General features: G+C 41.9%; 1 long non-coding RNA gene across 2 annotated transcripts; it reads right to left on the bottom strand.

Moving 5' to 3' along the window:
• Positions 1 to 1,519: 1,519 nt before the first annotated feature.
• On the bottom strand, positions 1,520 to 17,418 carry LOC129654063 (uncharacterized). 2 transcript variants are annotated; one of them, XR_008715369.1, is made up of 3 exons: positions 16,751 to 17,418; positions 2,579 to 2,647; positions 1,520 to 1,610 (listed from the first exon to the last, which is right to left on the bottom strand). It is a non-coding gene; the product is annotated as an uncharacterized LOC129654063 (long non-coding RNA). The 2 variants fall into 2 exon arrangements; XR_008715368.1 differs by lacking the exons at positions 1,520 to 1,610; positions 2,579 to 2,647 and adding exons at positions 14,322 to 15,161; positions 15,921 to 16,008 and having other exon boundaries at positions 16,751 to 16,857.
• Positions 17,419 to 17,547: the final 129 nt, after the last annotated feature.

The raw sequence follows: 17,547 nt of genomic DNA, 5'->3' as shown, positions 1-17,547 counted from the left end.
AATATGGGGAGTTAAGGCAGTGGTCTTCAACCAGGGTGCCCATCACTTAATTGTTGTGTGTGTGTGTGTACGTATCTGTACATGTATAAAGACTTTAGAGGGGTTCCTAGACAGGGATTGTTTGAACAGAATCAATGTTCAAATCCTGAGCTCCCATGTGTCCTCTCATAACCCTGGTTTACTGAAGAGAACGCTGCAGCGGCCTGGCCCTTGGTTGTCGGTTGTTTTCCCACATTCTCTTTCCCAACCAGAGACCCTTCAACCACTTTACAAAGAAATTGAAGGCTATTTCTATATGCCCCTCACTGGGCATATAACCTTGGTGTGTCTGCTCCAGGGGTAAACACCTGTGGTCCACAGGTTTCTGGAGAGACAGAACAAAGGGAAGAAAGACACTAGAGGCTCCAAACCTTCTCTCTCAACGTAACCTCAACTTGAATTAAGGAGTCACATTGCATAGACATGCATTTAACCACACTTAATTGCAATGTGCTAAGTTGCTTCAGTCATGTCCAACTCTTTGCGACTCCATGGGATTTTCCAGGCAAGAGTACTGGAGTGGGTTGCCATTTCCTTCTCCAGGGGATCTTCCTGACCCAGGGATTGAACCCACATCTCTTATGTTTCCTGTACTGGCAAGGAGGTTCCTTACCACTAGTGCCAACTGGGAAGCCCCCTTCATTGCAATAAAAAATAAAAATGAAGTCAGCCTTCTCCTGACAAAAAAAAGTCAGGCTACTTTGGTCAGATATTTTGTTCTCTCACCTTATAATGAACAATATCTGACCAAAGTAGCCTGATTTTGTATGAGAGTTTGAACATTCTTTGGCATTGCCTTTCTTTGGGATTGGAATGAAAATTGATCTTTTGCAGTCCTGTGGCTATTGCTGAGTTTTCCAAAGAGTCGGACATGACTTAGCGACTGAATGACAACAATCACAAAAGAAGTGCTATGCCAATCTATGTGCAAGTGTGTGCTCACTCACTCAGTCGTGTCCAACTCGGCGACCCCGTGGACTGTAGCCCACCAGGCTCCTCTGTCCATGGAATCTTCCAGGCAAGAATACTGGAGTGGGTTGCCATTCCTTTCTCCAGGGGATCTTCCCAACCCAGGGATCGAACCCAAGTCATTGGCAGGAGGATTTTTACCACTGAGCCACCTGGGAAGCCTATGCCAGTCTATACACAACCCTGTACACAAGTCTTCTGAAGGAAAAAGGTGACTTTGAATGCAATTGGATTGTTTACAGCATGATTCTCAGAAATGTCTGTCTATTCCTAGGGAAAGGACACCTGCAGTAGCACCAGTGAACAGTCACCTGGGGCCACAGGATCCAGACCTCTGTGGGCAGTGTTGTAAAGTGGACTATGATACAGTGCGGAGTGAGGTACCAACTCATGATGATACCCATCTCAAGAGCCACAGGTGCTGGCAATATCTAAAACCATAATGTAGCCAGAGAGATCACAGAAGTTTCAAATCACTTGTTTGACAAACCTTGGAGATTTCCTGCAGCAGCTGGGAGGGGTGGGGTGGTGGGGGTTCCCTCTACTCCATCCAGTTTGTGGGGTCATCTCACTGCTGATCTCATGATGGGATTGGCTGTTGTCTGGAGAAAGCAGGGAACTCTTTAGATAAATTATCTAGAATTTATGAAATATGAAAATTGCTTTCTTCACCATCTCCACCTCCAGGCTTCTTCTCATCCCAATTGAGAATATGAGGACACTGAGACCCAGGGAAGCTGGAATCATCAGAGTTCTGCGGCAGTGCCTGTTCACGAACGGCACAGACACATTTCCATTTCTGACTTTGTCTAATCTGTACTCCGTTTTCCTAATTTCAAGCCCAGAATTTAAGCCACAGGCTAGACACTATTGGAAATAAACTGTCTCAAAAGGGCATAACTTTCTTTATATTTTCCTCAAGTTGTTCTTGATGTCATTTGGCTAAGAAACAGACTCGGCAGGGATTCGGGCAGGAAGCCGGGTGTGAAGCCGCAAGTGGCCCTGACTCACGGGGCGCGTCTCTGCTTGGGCAGCAGCTTGTCCGCCAACAGGCCGAGGGCCCACTATGGGAGACTGGGCCGGGATTTGCCGGGACTGCACAATCAACAAGGACATACTACTGTTTTCCCTCTCTATTCCCAGGGAAGTCTCCTTCCTTTTGACAGTGTTGTCCATTGCAGGGACTCTGGGATCCCTATAGAAAACAGAGGCCTCATTTGCTAAAGGAATGAAAGTTCTTTATATTGAGAATTTTGTGAAGGATTTAGTCTTGCTTGGCAAAAGATAATAATGAATATGAACTCAATGTACTCACAGAAAAGACTAATCATGTAGGCTCCAACAGAAATTCTCATATTGACACTATACTAAATTTGAATTCTTACACTTTGTGGGCTGAAAGAGATTTGAACTTCCTTGTCAAGGACTCCTTTCTACGGGGGTCCATTGTTGTACTGCATTTCCACAAAGTTCACTTTTCTAACCTAGGTCATGTACATTCTGAGTGACCTGACAAGATCTTCTAAATCATTTTTAAATAACCTAAATATCTCAAATAGTTGTTTCTTACCCAATCCACCTCGCCAGAACACTTTATGACTTCCATACCTCCAAGCATGACTTCAAAGGGGAATGGCAACTGCAAGGATGGGGAGCCTCACTCTCTTTCCCCACACAAGGCATATACTGCTCATCAGTCACCATGTTTGTCCAACTACATGGAGACTCTCAACTCTTCAGAACCTAACGCTTCAAACAACACTGCAACTAATTGGAATTGACATCTAAGTTAAAGTCTATTTGCAATTCAAGGGTTAGATTAAATCACTAGAATATCTATTTTTCAGATGATAAAATTTTTGAATATTCCTAATCTCACACCTGCCAACCTAATGTCACATTCCCAATGGAAACGTTCTGTTGTTGTTGTTATTTAGTCACTAAGTCATGTCCAATTCCTTTGCAATCCCACGGACTAGAGCCCACCAGGCTCCTCCCAGGCAAGAAAACTGGAGTGGGTTGCCATTTCCTTCTCCAGAGAATCTTCTCGACTCAGGGAACGAACTCGTGTCTCCTGCATTGCAGGTGGATTCTTTTACCACTGAGCCACCAGGGAAGCCCATCATTCTGTAGATGACTCCAAAATTCCATCTCTCTTTGTTTAAACTGCACATTAGAATTCTAACTCCCTTTCTGAGTTTTAAATTATCAGAGAATATCTTCACATAGAGGGATAAGGGACAGCTTATCCCCTATCTTCTTTTAATTATTTGAAATGAGTATATTTTTGGTTTCCTGAATTGTCTAAGTTGGCCCTTAGGATTCTAGTTATGTTCATATTTTATCCAATTATATCATAAAATAAGGAATCTAAAAAGTAGTCATTGACTAGTTATTATTCAATTTTGACAGACTTGCTTAACAACTGTAAGATCACTCATTTGTAACGGATAAACACTCTGAAAAAGTAATTCAAGGTCTTAAATACTTTTTAAGATTTCAGAACCTCAGGGGAAAATCTTAGTAACAGAATCAAATGTATCTAGTTCAGTATTTTACCAAGTGTGCTCTTTGGAAGAGAAGATCATAGGGGTCCTGTGATCAATAAAGTTTGGAAACCCTGAATCCAAGTCCCAGTCAAAGACACAAGGCATGCATGTTAAAGGCTGTAAAAGTCCCACAGTAATTAGTTAGGCCTCTTCAAGTGTGACCAAGCCAAACTTTCGGAAAGCACTAAAATTCTGTTTTCTGTTCATGAAACATCTATCAGCAACTCTTCTAAAGAACATATTTTAGGAAATCTCAGCATATCTAACCTCTTGCCTCAACCAGACACATTTTAAAATGTAGAGAATTCCCTGGTGGTCCAGTGGTTAAGACTCTGCTTCCACTGCCAGGGGCACAGGTTCCCACCCTGGTTGGGGAACTAAGATCCCACATGCTGTGCAGTGTGGCCAAAAACATATACATAAAAAATGTAAAAACTAAAAAATAAAATGTGAAAGATGACCACGCTTTATAAAAGATCTTCAGGTCTTCACAACATCTGTCTAATCATCTATAGGGTCAAGTTCTCTGTCTGATCGAACTCTTTCTTGTGAGGATTCAATCCTTTCATCTCAGCTTTTCCCCTCTTATTCTCTCTCTTATAGGTATGGGGAACTCATTAGCTTTCTCCTTAGGAAAACCCTCCACAAAGCCTTTTAAAATGCAAACATGGTAATGTTTCTCCCTAGATTAACATCCCTTGGCCACTCCCCAGGGCCTTTAAGACAATTCCAAACCCTAAAGAATAACAAGACACCCACCTTTGTTTCATTGTTCAGGCCTCTCCCATCTCACACACCCTCCATCATAACCTACCTGGGAATCCTCAGACACACTTTAGTTTGCATGTGTTTTCTAAAACACCCTTCCCTAGCCACCAGGAAAACTCATACTCAGGCTTCAAGTCTCAGGTCAAACTACATCTCATGAGGTTTCTCTGGTCACTGCCTTCACCGGCTCACCTGCTCTTATTCCAGAGTCCCACAGGAACTCCCTCATTCCCTCTCCATCATCACAGATGACTATCATCATCTATTTCATTATCTGTCTCCTAACTTGCAACCTAGATAGCATATTCAAAAGCAGAGACATTACTTTGCCAACAAAGGCCCATCTAGTCAAGGCTATGGTTTTTCCAGTGGTCATGTATGGATGTGAGAGTTGGACTGTGAAGAAAGCTGAGTGCCAAAGAATTGATGCTTTTGAACTGTGGTGTTGGAGAAGACTCTTGAGAGTCCCTTGGACTGCAAGGAGATCCAACCAGTCCATCCTAAAGGAGATCAGCCCTGGGTGTTCTTTGGAAGGAATGATGCTAAAGCTGAAACTCCAGTCCTTTGGCCACCTCATGCGAAGAGTTGACTCATTGGAAAAGACTCTGATGCTGGGAGGGATTGGGGGCAGGAGGAGAAGGGGACGACAGAGGATGAGATGGCTGGATGGCATCACTGGCTCGATGGACGTGAGTCTGAGTGAACTCCGGGAGTTGGTGATGGACAGGGAGGCCTGGCGTGCTGCAATTCATGGGGTCGCAAAGAGGTGGACACAACTGATCGACTGAACTGACTGAACTTGTAGGATGAAAACTCACCATAGCGTCTGGAATGTAGTAAACTTGTAATAAACATTTGTTTAATGAATTAATTTATAAACAAGCAGATGTAAGAATTTGAGATCAGCTTTTCTTTTACAGTAAAAAGGTACTGGGTCTTATTTTACCAATCCTACCCCCTAGTATTTTCCTTTTTTTCTTTTCTTTTTTAGGAATCTGTTGTTTCCACATCCCTATCAGAAGAAGGAAGCATAACCAAACCCTGTATAGTAGTTTATGTTATCTGGAGCTCAAAGTTCTTTCTTTTGGGTGAATCTATGATGAATTTGATTTCAAATTCCCTCTAAATTTTTGGTATTTCTTCTCATAAACATTTTATTTTCATACCAAGAACAGGAAATTAAAGTTAGAACTTTGGTGGGTGTATAAAATCACACCCTGATTTTATCACACTCTGAATTATGGCTAAAATCTGAAATTATTTCTAATTTCAGATTTCTTTCAGAAAATTAATTCTCCCAACAGTAACACTGCTAAAACTTCTCAAAGATGTAAACCACATTGACTGTGTTATATATTACTTTATAAGTCTCTTTATTAGAGGAATATGTCTCTGGCACTAGGGAGAATGAATGAATGTTAAAGGACTTTAGGTTCCTTAATGGATTTTAGTACCTTTGGAGTTAGGTATATAACTCATTGTTGTTTAGATACTAAGTTGTGTCCAACTCTTTTGTGACTCCATGATTTCGCAGGCAAGAATACTGAAGTGGGTTGACATTTCCTTTTTTAGGGGATCTTCCTGACCCAGGGATAGAACCTACATCTCCTGCATTACAGGTGGATTCTTTACCATTGAGCCCCCAGGGAAGCCCTCATATAACATTTGAATACAAAAGATTAATAACTTAAAGATGTTTGGATACTTCACCTAAAGACTAACTAATGCAAATGATAATTACAAAGAATACGAGCCTACTATGTTGGATTATTATGGAAAATCAATAAGAAAATATTTTCTTCAGCCATATGTAGAGCAATAGCATTCAGAATTGCAAACACAACTATGCATCCAAACATAACATTACTGGATTTGTCAAAATAGTTACTAACAATATTTCTTCTATTGTGCTCAGTGGCCAGGAGAATCCCAGAGTGGGACCTTAATAAATCCTTTCAATTATCAGTAGTCCCTGGGAAAAGGAAAAGTGCAGCCTGAGAAAATATGCCAGGAGTGTAGCGACTCTGATGACAACACACAGGCAGCAGTTTAAGGCAAGAGATGGCATGGCGACAGCCAGGACTGCTGGGTGGCATGTGATGAAAAGCCAAGTCACCTGGCTTAAGAGGAAAAAAAAGGAAAATAACTGACTCATATAAAAAGTCCAGGCAGGGCTGGATCCAGGGGCAATCTCACTGTATAACCAGTTTTAATTGCTTCCGAAATGTGCAAACACACCTAGGTTTCTATTTCCAAAAAATCGAACATCCTGAATCCATGGAGTCATCTACTCATATCACAATGATTACCTCAAATTCAAACGTTCTCTTTGTGGCAATCACTACACATTAGATTGTGAGAAGGTTTTAGTTAACAGCACATTGAATGAAGTTTTACTTTTCATCTCTATACTTGAGCTGAAGCCCCAAAACTGAGAATAATGAGACAACTGCCGCTGCATTCCAAAGAGAGTGCCTGCCACATCCATGGAGACTCAGTAAAAAAAGAGATCGATCCAGTATCTAGGGAACTCTCACGTCCAGCTTCTAAACGACAAGACCAAATTGTGAAACTTGGTTGAAGAAAGTCAAGGAGAACAGAAATTCAAAGGAGGAGACAGTGTTCTGGCTTTTCTTCCTCCTCTTCTCATACTCAGAGACAGGTACTTGACCTCCTGCCCTGCCTCATAAAGATGGGATGTGTCTGCAGGAGAAGAGACAGGCACCTCACTTCCCAGTGGAAGTGGAATTTATCAGATGGTGAGATGAGAAATGCAAAGCAGAGTAGGGAAGTGATAGGTGTGGGATAGAGGAGTCAGGGCCACCTCACTGATGAGCAGACATTTGAGAAAAGGCCTGAGAGTTGTGGAGCAAACCATGCAGATGGCTGGGGGAAGAGTGAAGCAGAGAAACAGGAAACTCAGAGGCCCTTGGCAGAAACATGTTTAATAGGGATGGAAAGGAGGCCAATGGGCCTGAAGAGGGCACATGGCAGGAAACAAGGACAGAGATTAGAATGGGCTGAGATTACTCTGTACTTAATGGGTAGAGAGTAAAGACAGAGTGATAAAAAGATCACACCTCACGGCTCATGCCCACTGTGGATGCCTGAGCCTTGGATCAGGTCTGGGCTGGGGGTGGGGTAGGCCATGGGAAACTGTGAATTACATGTGAGATTAGATGCAACTGGGTTAGAGAATCAGATGTAAGGTTTTAAGTTAGACTAAACTGTATTGTCTTTTAATACCTGAAAGTAAGCCTTAAATACCCCAAGTGACTAAAAAACTATAGGGACTATCTGAAGTTATTTGTAATGAGAAAATCCATGTTTGAAGGTTATTTCTTTATTTATTTAGCTGCACTGAGTCTTAGTTGTAGCTTGTGGATTTTAGTTCCCCGGCCAGGGATCGAAACCCAGGCCCCCTGCACTGGGAGCACAAAGTCTTAGCCACTGGACCACCAGGGAAATGTTTGAAGGTTAGAGAAAATAAATCCATTCCCTATTTGTACCCCCACGGAGTTTATCTCCATTCAATCAACTGATTACTTTCTTCTTAAAGAACAAAACCTTTATGATTCATCTGTGAACTCATTGTATACAGCAGAATGTTTTACATGTTATTATGCATAAATTCAGTAGACATTTGCAGTGAACCATCAAGTGGGATATTATATCATTTGGAAAAATAAAAATGATGTGGTATTAGATCAATGGTCAGATAAGAGAAAGCTGAGGTGGGGCCTAACCTTCTATATCATATAATTCAAAACTTGAGGTTATTTGTAGAGCTTACATGTGGTCTCCTGACCTTTAATCAGAGTCACCTACAAAGGACTTAGTGAGAACTTGTTAGATAGTACCAATAACCAGTCTATGACAAAGAAATGATGTTTGCTGCTTGCTAGTTTCAAACATGCAGTGCAGGTTCTAGGAAATATAAACAACTGCAGTATTGTAAGATGAAATAAAACTGGACAGAAACAGAATGACAAACCGGAGGAGGGACACTTGTGCAAATGACAGAAATCACTAAACTGGCTTCTTCCACTTCCATGTTTGGCTTAAATAAAATGAAAGTTTGTTATGCTTTCACATAGAGGAGGTCTAGAGTTTGGCAGGCCAGATCAAGATGATGGCTCAAAGGTCATCATACCCTAGACTTCCTCTGGCACACTGTTCTGGTCATCCTTAGCCCATCACCTCATGATCCAAAGTGGCTACTTGACTTCAACCCATCACATCTGCATCCTAGTCAGCAGGAAAAGGAAAGGCAAAAGGGTACTCTTTTTTCCTTTGAAGAACAGTTTTATGACGTTCTCACATAGTATTTCAAGCTTACCATATCTAGCTGCAAGGGAGACTAGGAACTGTGGCCTTTAGTACTGTGTTTCTAAGGAGGAAAAGGAAAACGTATGGACAGCATAGGCAACCAGCCATCTCTGCCTCACCTTGTTTCTCTTGGAGACCTGTTCATGTAACTAAGTTGATGTTGCTTATCAAGAAGAGTTCTTCTATTTCTTAGATCTGCCTGCCAAAGTGGTGTGTTCACAGCTCTTCATACTGGTTATATTGCGCTTCTGATTATCCTTAATGGTTAATTTCACTGACACTAAAGAAAAAAGTTTAGTTACATAACCTATCAATATCCTCTGTTCACCCTTCTCCTAGATGCATCAACTATTTATTTGTCTCCTATGGAAATTAGTACTAAACTGATTTAGCAAACATGTACTGAAAGGCAGGGTGTGGTGGTAAAAACAGGGGTGGCCTCAGATCAGACTCTCCTGGATTAAACTCCTGGCACCACCATTCAAGTAACATTACTTCAGGCAAGCATCCTAACATCTCTAAATTCCCATTTCCTTATACATAAGATAATGATGATAAATCTTCTTGAGACTTCTGTGAGAAGTAAGTAAAATGAGAAGTGACTGTATGTCCCTGTAACACTCAAAACTGCTATTCCAGAATTCCCTCAAGCATCAGCTCTGTGCCTGGAACCATATGTAGCACTGAAAATCCAAACAAGCAAGCAAGAAGCTTGTGACGCAATGGATGAGCTTAAGAAACCCAGAAACAGGCTCCACAGTATAGGAGAGGCTTCCTGTAAGTGCAACATTAGAATAATGAGGCCCTCCCTTAACTGATATCAAAATTGTGGATACATTACCTTCTGGAAAATGAAATGATTCGATCTGTTAAGAATTTGTGTGTCTGACTTGCTGTTGACATGTAGGCCATAACAAGTAGGTAAATAAAGTCACACCAAAGGCTTGCAATGGCCCTGCTGATAGATTTTTCGGAAAAGTGACAGACAAGTGGGTTTCCCAGGTGGCTCAGCAGTAAAGAATCCACCTGCAATGCAGGAGACACAGGAGACATGGGTTTGATTCCTGGGTTGGGAAGATCCCCTGGAGGATGGCATGGCAACTCACTCCAGTATCCTTGCCTGGAGAATCCCATGAACAGAGGAGCCTGGAGGGCTGTGGTCCATAGGGTTGCAAAGAATCGGATATGACTGAAGTGACTTAGCATGCACACACAAAAGAGAATTACCTACAAGCTTTGTGAAGATTACATATTACTTTAGGTTAGAATTTTAAAGCTAAAACAAATTAATCAACACACTACAAAAAGGCAAAAGTCAACTTCTTGTCTTGTACATCTTCACATTTTTAAAGCTCAAGGCAATAACAGTAATGCATATCATTCCCTCCTTTGCTTGTTGCAGTGATGTGTTTTGAGGATCTCTATGTGCCTGGCCTCAGGGCAGGTAGTGTCGATGTGACGATGAACAGGACGGCATCTGTCCTCCCAGAGTGCAACGTGCAGAGGGGATGCAGACGAGTGATACTTGCATAGTTGTTGTTCAGTCGTTCAGTCATTTTCAGCTCTTTGAGACCCTATGGACTGCAGCATGCCAGGCTTCCCTGTCCTTTACCATCTCACCGAGCTTGCTCAAACTCATGTCCATTGAGTCAGTGATGCCATCCACCCGGCTCATCCTCTGTCATTACTCATGCAATTAATGTTACAAAGAGGGGAGATGTCCCAGGGCACTATGTGAGCTCATAGGAGGGACTGCAGCCCAGCCCAGGCCCATCCAGGAAAGCTGCGTAGCAGAAGTGAGTTCTTCAGTTCAACACCAAAGTTTGGAGGATGAGTAGAAATTAATGATCCCTGGGTCAGGAAGATACCCTGGAGTAGGAAATGGCAACCCACTCTAATATTCTCACCTGGGAAATCCCATGGACATAGGAGTCTGGGAGTCCACAGTCCTTATGGTCACAGAGTTGGACATGACTTAGAGGCTAAACAACAACAAAAGAGTGCTTCAGTCAGTGCCAGAGTACATCCAAAAAGCATGATGTTTCATGGAAGGGAGGGGTTCAATGTGGCTGAAAAGCAACATGAGCAGTGAGACTTGCTAAGGCCACATCTTGCATCATGGCATAGATACATAAAGGGAAGAAACTTGACCCCCATCATTTCAAATCATAGGCTTCTTTTAGCTTTCTAGGAAATGCAGAACAAAAACTTAGGATTCATTTTGTTACGGTGAAGAATAATTTTACAGAAAAAATATCTGAGAAACAGCTACATAAGGACACTTGCACATGGAAGACAGACAAAGCAGTACTTAGGATGTTTGTTCACATACTTTTCTAAGTGAAAGGAGTTGAGAATCCTACATTCCCTTCTGCACAATGGAGACCTCTTTGAGAAGGAGAAAGGTAATTAGCCAAGGAGATCCACTGTCCTTGTCTGTCATCCGAGGTGCCTTTACCCACTCTGGCTTGTGATATGCCTTCATAACCGCTTCCTTTCTTATTCCCTGAGTCCTCCATCTCTCCAGCTTCCTCTACCACTTACGTTCACTATGGAAACATCAGTCTGACAGAAAGAAGCACAAGAGGCACCTGTGGTTTAGACACTCATTCACCCAACACTTCAAGGTGGCCGAGGGCAGAGGAACAGCCACCTTAAGTGTCAGTATATAGCTGTTGCTCAGATTTTTTATATAAAATTATTTTTTGCTATAACAAAATTAATCCCGATTTTTTTGCTCCACACTTTCTAGAAAATTAAGAGATGCCTATGGTCTGGGTTGCTAATATGCTTCAAACCACTCACCTCTCAGCCTTACAAGCATCAAAGTACTGAAGGTAGATTAACAGACAAGTGAATTTTATAAATGATGTGCCAGGGTTCAGAGAAATGAGACAGAAGCCATGTATGTTGGAGTAATTGGAGGAGGCCTTCAAATAAAGAAATAAAGATTTACTCATCACCCTCCATGTACTAAGTATAGAAAATTCTGTAAGGCAAGTATTAATTCCTATTTTGAAGATTAGAAAACAGAGTCGCCGAGAAGACAAGAGATTTTCGTTAAATAATTAAGCAACAAAGCCAAGATTTTGGACCTAGGCCTTCAAGTCCAGTACTCTTTCATTTATACAAGCCTACTTCTTGGAAGTGACAAAGTGCTGATTGGGTCTTGAAGGATTGGTGGAAGTAAGCTATTGAGAGAGAAACTTTGAAGAGAAAGGGTATCTCAGAGGCAGGGTGACCTTTTCTTTTTAAACTTTTTATTTTATATTGGGGTTTTGGGCCTCCATGGTGGCTCAAGATGGTAAAGAATCTGCCAGCAATGCCAGAGATCTGGGTTCCATCCCTGGGTCGGGAAGATCCCCTGGAGAAAGGAATAGCAACCCACTGGTGTGCTGCAATTCATGGGGTCGCAAAGAGTTGGACACAACTGAGTGACTGAACTGAACTGAACTGAACCGAACCAGTATTCTTGCTTGGAGAATCCCAATGGACAGAGGGGCCTGGCGGGCTACAATCCATGGGGTTGCAAAAGTCAAACAGGACTGAGCTGACTTTCACTTCACTTCATAGCTAATTAACAATGTTGCTATAGTTTCAGGTAGCAGCAGCAGCTGGGCCACACATATACATGTATCCATTCTCTCCAAAACTCCCCTCCCATCCAGGCTGCCACATAACACTGAGCAGAGTTCTCTGTGCTATACAGTAGGTCCTTGTTGGTTATCCATTTTAAATACAGCAGTGTGTACATGTCCATCTCAAACTCCCTAACTACCCCTTCCCTCCATTCTTCCCCATTCTGGCAACCATAAATTCCTTCTCTTAGTTTGTAAGTCTGTTTCTATTTTGTAAATAAGTTCATTTGTATCATGTCTTTTTAGAGTCTGCCTATAAAGGATATAATACAATGTTTCTGTTTCTCTGATTTGTGTGTGTCCAACTCTCAGTCATGTCCCACTCTGTCATGCCATGGACTGTAGCCCACCAGGCTACTCTGTCCATGGAATTCTCCAGGCAAGAATACTCTGATTTACTTCACTCAGTATCAGGCACGGTGACCTTTGAGGCCATTGGTGGATTATGTTGCCATCATCTCTTTTCCCTCACATTTTCCTCTATAGCAGGACATTAGAGATGATTGGGAAAGATAACATTTCACTTTATCTGTTCATTCTGTTTGCTAGGGTGCCAATTTTGGAGCATGGCTACGAGGAATTACTCTTAGGGGAGGAATTTTTAGATAACAACTTTATGACTCTTCAGTAATTTAGAAAGCCTAGTTCACAAGAATTTTGTAAAATTCCATCATTTTCTCATTGTACTTCACCCTGGTCTCCAGACAGTAGAAAACATGATAGAAAAGGGGAGAACTGACGTTATATCCTCACTTCTCTATCCTTCCTAGCTTTTTTTTGTAGAAGCCTCTTAACTTCATGTGTTAAGTGATCAGCTTACACTGGCAACAGCTGGCTGGCTAGTCCAGCTGAAAACTGTGTTGTATGACTTTCAGCCATCAGGTGTCAAGTTTTGGATGCAAACACAACAAAAGATCTTCTGGATCAAACTGTACAGATTTTGCTCTATGTTACCACTTTTTTGTTTATACATTTGATTTTAACATTTGTATTAAAAACTCAGTATAAAGGCTGCTTACTCTACATCTTGCTTATTTTCAGCAATCTCGTGTTTTGTTTTGTTTTTTAAGGTTTTTTGAACGAAGACTTTTAGAAAGCTTGTGAAGTTGCTCAGTCATGTCTGACTCTTTGCAACCCCATGCACTGTAGCCTACCAGGTTCCTCCATCCATGGGATTTTCCAGGCAAGAATAATGGAGTGGGTTGCCATTTCCTTCTCCAGGGGATCTTCCTGACCCAGGGATCAAACCTGGGTCTCCCGCATTGTAGGCAGACTCTTTACCGTCTGAGTCACCAGAGAAGTCTAAAGCTTAGGTTGCACTTTGTAATTTAAGAGTTGAACATACGATTGTTGGCCACACAGTCCAAAGAGGTAAGCAGGCTTAAAGATCATATAATGTCACAGAAAATATGTTTGAATGACATGAGAGGTTTTAATTCCTAAGAAACTGTTGAAAGAGAAAGAAACTATTCAGGGATTCTGGTCGTTGGAACAGGAGGCTAGAGTTGTTCTCAAAATTTTACCAGGGATGACTTCAGAAAACTAGTAAAAGGTCATTAGCAAAACAGCTTGGATAATGTAATGGTCAATAAGGATAATGCAGAGCCAAATTATTTTGATTTTATAATCTCTGGATTATATATATTTCACACACACACACACACATGCACGTATATTTCTTGCCTGAAAAATCCCATGGACAGAGGAGCCTGGTAGGCTACAGTCCAAAGGTTCTCAAAGAATGGACATGACTGAGCAACTAAGCATTCTCTAAAACAGAATACTTAAACCAGTTTTTTAGAGAGGCAAGTTCTCAATTTGTTATACACTGAAACACATAATTTCCAATGACCTTTTTTAATGGAAGTTTTAAGATTTTCCCTTGTGCTTCTGGTGGCTTTTATGACTCTACCATTTTCTTGCTTCTGCTCTTAAGACACCACTAATATACCCTAAAAATATTTTCAAATGCCAAAAGTAAAGAAGAGAAAAAATTTGAGAGGAGAGCAGCATTACTTCAAGGGATGAGAGAAATACATGAAATAGACAAGTCAGTCACTCTGGCTACCGGAAAAACCAGTGGACTGGAGCAGACAAAGCACTGCTTTGCCAAGCCAGAGACTAGCAATAGTTTTCTGTTCAAAACAATTTTGATTAGACAAAGAGCATCTAGAAAATGTAGATAGCTGATCCAAAATAACATAATATGGAACAGAAATTTTAAAATACAAACAGCTTTCCAATCTAAAATGAATGTTACAGTAAGACTCAGAAATTCAGGCAATTGCTAAGTTGTCATATTTAGTTAGATTAACATCTTATAATTAGCATGGCTAATAAATAAGAGAGGTAACTAATATCTGGAACAAAATGGAGCATGTATATATTCCAAGAAAAGGATTTTGTATCTGAAGTGCTTCTCAAACTTTAGTGTGGGTAAAAGTAGCTTGTCAAATGTTGACTTCTAGGCCTCTATCCCAGAGAGTCTGGTTTAGCAGTTTTAGGATATAGCTTCTTGGTGGTGATCAGTCGTGGCCAAATCTCTGTGACCTCAGGGAGTGTAGCCTACCAGGTTCCTCTGTCCATGGAATCTTCCAGGCAATAATACTGGAGTGGGTTGTCATTTTCTCCTCCAGAGGATCTACCTGACCCAGGGACTGAACCTATATTTTTGTGTCTCCTACACTGGCAGGTGGACTCTTTACCACTGTGATCTGGGAAGCCCAGGCTTTATTAACATTTGGAGTGGGATTGTTTTCTTGTTGTGGTGGACTGTTCTGTGCATTGCAGGGTGTTTAGCAGCATTCTGAGTTTGTTGGATATCAGATACTTCTCTCCTGTCCTGTTTCCAGACACTGCCAAATGTCCCCTGGGGGCAAAAAAAAAAAAAAAAAAATCACTCCTGGCCTTTGAGAATCACTTGCTTAGGGTAAAGCTTAGGAACCTGCATTTCTAATAAAACATCTAGGTTATTTTGATAAATGTGGTGCGTGTGGACCAAATCTGGAGAAACGCTGAACTGAAGTGGTATGAGTTGAATTATGTCCCCTCCAAAATTTGTGTTAAAGTCCTAAACTTCAGTATCTCAAAGTATGATCTGATTGGGAAATGGTGACTTAGTTAAGATGAGGCCATATCAGGTTAGGGTGGGCCTCTAATCCTTATAAAAAGAGGACATTTGGACACAGAGACATGCACATGGGGGAAAGGCCATGCAAAGACTGGAGCTCTTTTGCCACAAATCAAGGAATTACCAGAAGCCAGGAGAAGGGCTTGGAACAGATCCTTCTCAGGTGCCTACAGGGGAACCAGGACCCTACAAACACTGTGACTTTAGAAGTACAGACTGTGAGACAATAAATTTCTGTTGCTTAAGCATTCAGCTTGTGGTACTTTGTTATAGAAGCCCTAGCAAAGTAACACATAAGGAACAAAACACAAGCATAACATTTAAAGCAGGATCAGAGAGGAAAATAGAAAGATTGCAGGTAGGCACCAATTCCTAATTTATCGTTCTCAGTGCATGACATAAAATAGAAGTCAATAGTTTTCCTTTATATTAAACACTGTCAAAATATATCTTGTGTAATTAAAATATTGAGTGAAATCTTATAATTGGTTACTTTACCAGGCTGAAATTGCCCACGGTGTTCCACTGTTAAATTTTCATCTGGTTTATACAGTAATTGGATAGATAGGTTTAAATCTGGAGTTGCCTGGAGGACAAATGGAATGCATAAATTATGTCATTATTCATACAGAAGGTACTACACAAATGTGAAATTCCACATGAGGCAAAAACGCATTGACTGATCAGGCTGTAGCTTTAAGAAAGTGTTGACTGTTTCAGGTCACAAAGGCACTGTTTAGAGTACAGCAAGAGGGACCATGTGTGCAGCAGGCCACAGAGTCATGTGCCTACCTGAAGTGGGCAGTTCATACTCTGTCTCTGGAAGGACAAAGTCTATGGTATTAAAAGAATGTAAAAGGTGCGTACTCTGTTTCATTTGCAATAAAAGTGAACACTTCTGTCAATTATCTGAAGACAAAAACAAGAGCCCAGTGGCAAATGTCAGTCTTTTTCTCCTCTAGAACCATATAAGAACCATACTAATAGATATCTTAGGTCCTCGTTTCCACCCACAATTGAATTGGAAACAAGTCTCTTTGCTTCAATATTTTAGAATAAAAGTTGTAAAGCTTCTATTGCAGATGAAGGGCCCCTACATTTTTCTGCTCCCATAAGCGTACATGAAATAGTTAATGATAAAGAGTAGTAGGAAGTGATGACTGATGACGAAGAGCTCCTAGAAATATCCTCTAAGCTCAGGGATCAGATACAAACAAGGCTAGGCGTAGATGGCTTAAGTGCCCTGGCCAAATCAGGATAAGCTAACACATTAACCTGGAAGCCTTTGCCAAACTCTTAAACAAGTTTACCTCACAAAATCCCCTCACCTTCAAATCTAGGAAACTTTCCAGTGTGCCTTTGAGAATCACATGAAGTTGCTGTCAAGTGTCTCCCTTCCCCTTAACAGGTTCGCCTTCTGGGGGCAAGATGGGGCGGTGGAAATAAGGCTGCTATCTGTTCTCAAGGTTACTCTCTTTTTCCAAGAGGGCAAGTCCAGCAAAGAACTGACTCAGTGTCTCTGAGAGGAGAGCTGCACTCAGACAAAAAAAGATCTCGGGAACGAAAAGCAGATGTAAACAGATTTTCACAGCAACGCTGATACAATAGTATGTCTTCCCTGACCTCTCCAATGGTTTTCTCAAAAGTGACTGAATCCTCTCGCCCCTCTTTGTCAGCGAGCTTCTGTTGTTTCTCACAATCACCACGCTCTCTCCCCTCACACCACCACCCACAAAGGTGACGGCAGACTGGCTGCTACAGACTCTTAGGTCCATTGCGGCCAGCTCCGGTCTAGGGCGGTTGCCTATAAGGACATTTGACGCCGAAAAAACCTAATCTCCCACGTCTGATCTGTCAAGCTATTGTGCCTCCAGGGACTGCAGAACAGGTGAGGGCGCCTGGAGGGAACCAGTTCCCATACTGTCTGAAGGGGCGAAGAGAGGGTGCCGGGGTGAGGGAAAGGAGGGCCGACGGCGCGATAAGGAAGGCGGCGCGGCCGAAGCACCCCTCCTCTCTCAGGGATCACCTTGCGCTGACCTAGTTGAGCTGCGCAGGACGGAACCGCACAGGGCTGGGGAGAAGGGCGGGGCGGCGGGGGCGGGGCCATAGGTGGGCGGGGCCTCGA

The sequence above is a fragment of the Bubalus kerabau genome, chromosome 5 (genome assembly GCF_029407905.1).
Source record: "Bubalus kerabau isolate K-KA32 ecotype Philippines breed swamp buffalo chromosome 5, PCC_UOA_SB_1v2, whole genome shotgun sequence".
NCBI classification, from domain to species: Eukaryota; Metazoa; Chordata; class Mammalia; order Artiodactyla; family Bovidae; genus Bubalus; species Bubalus kerabau.
Note: the sequence above shows the minus strand (reverse complement) of the source record. Positions and strands in the feature narration are given on the sequence as shown.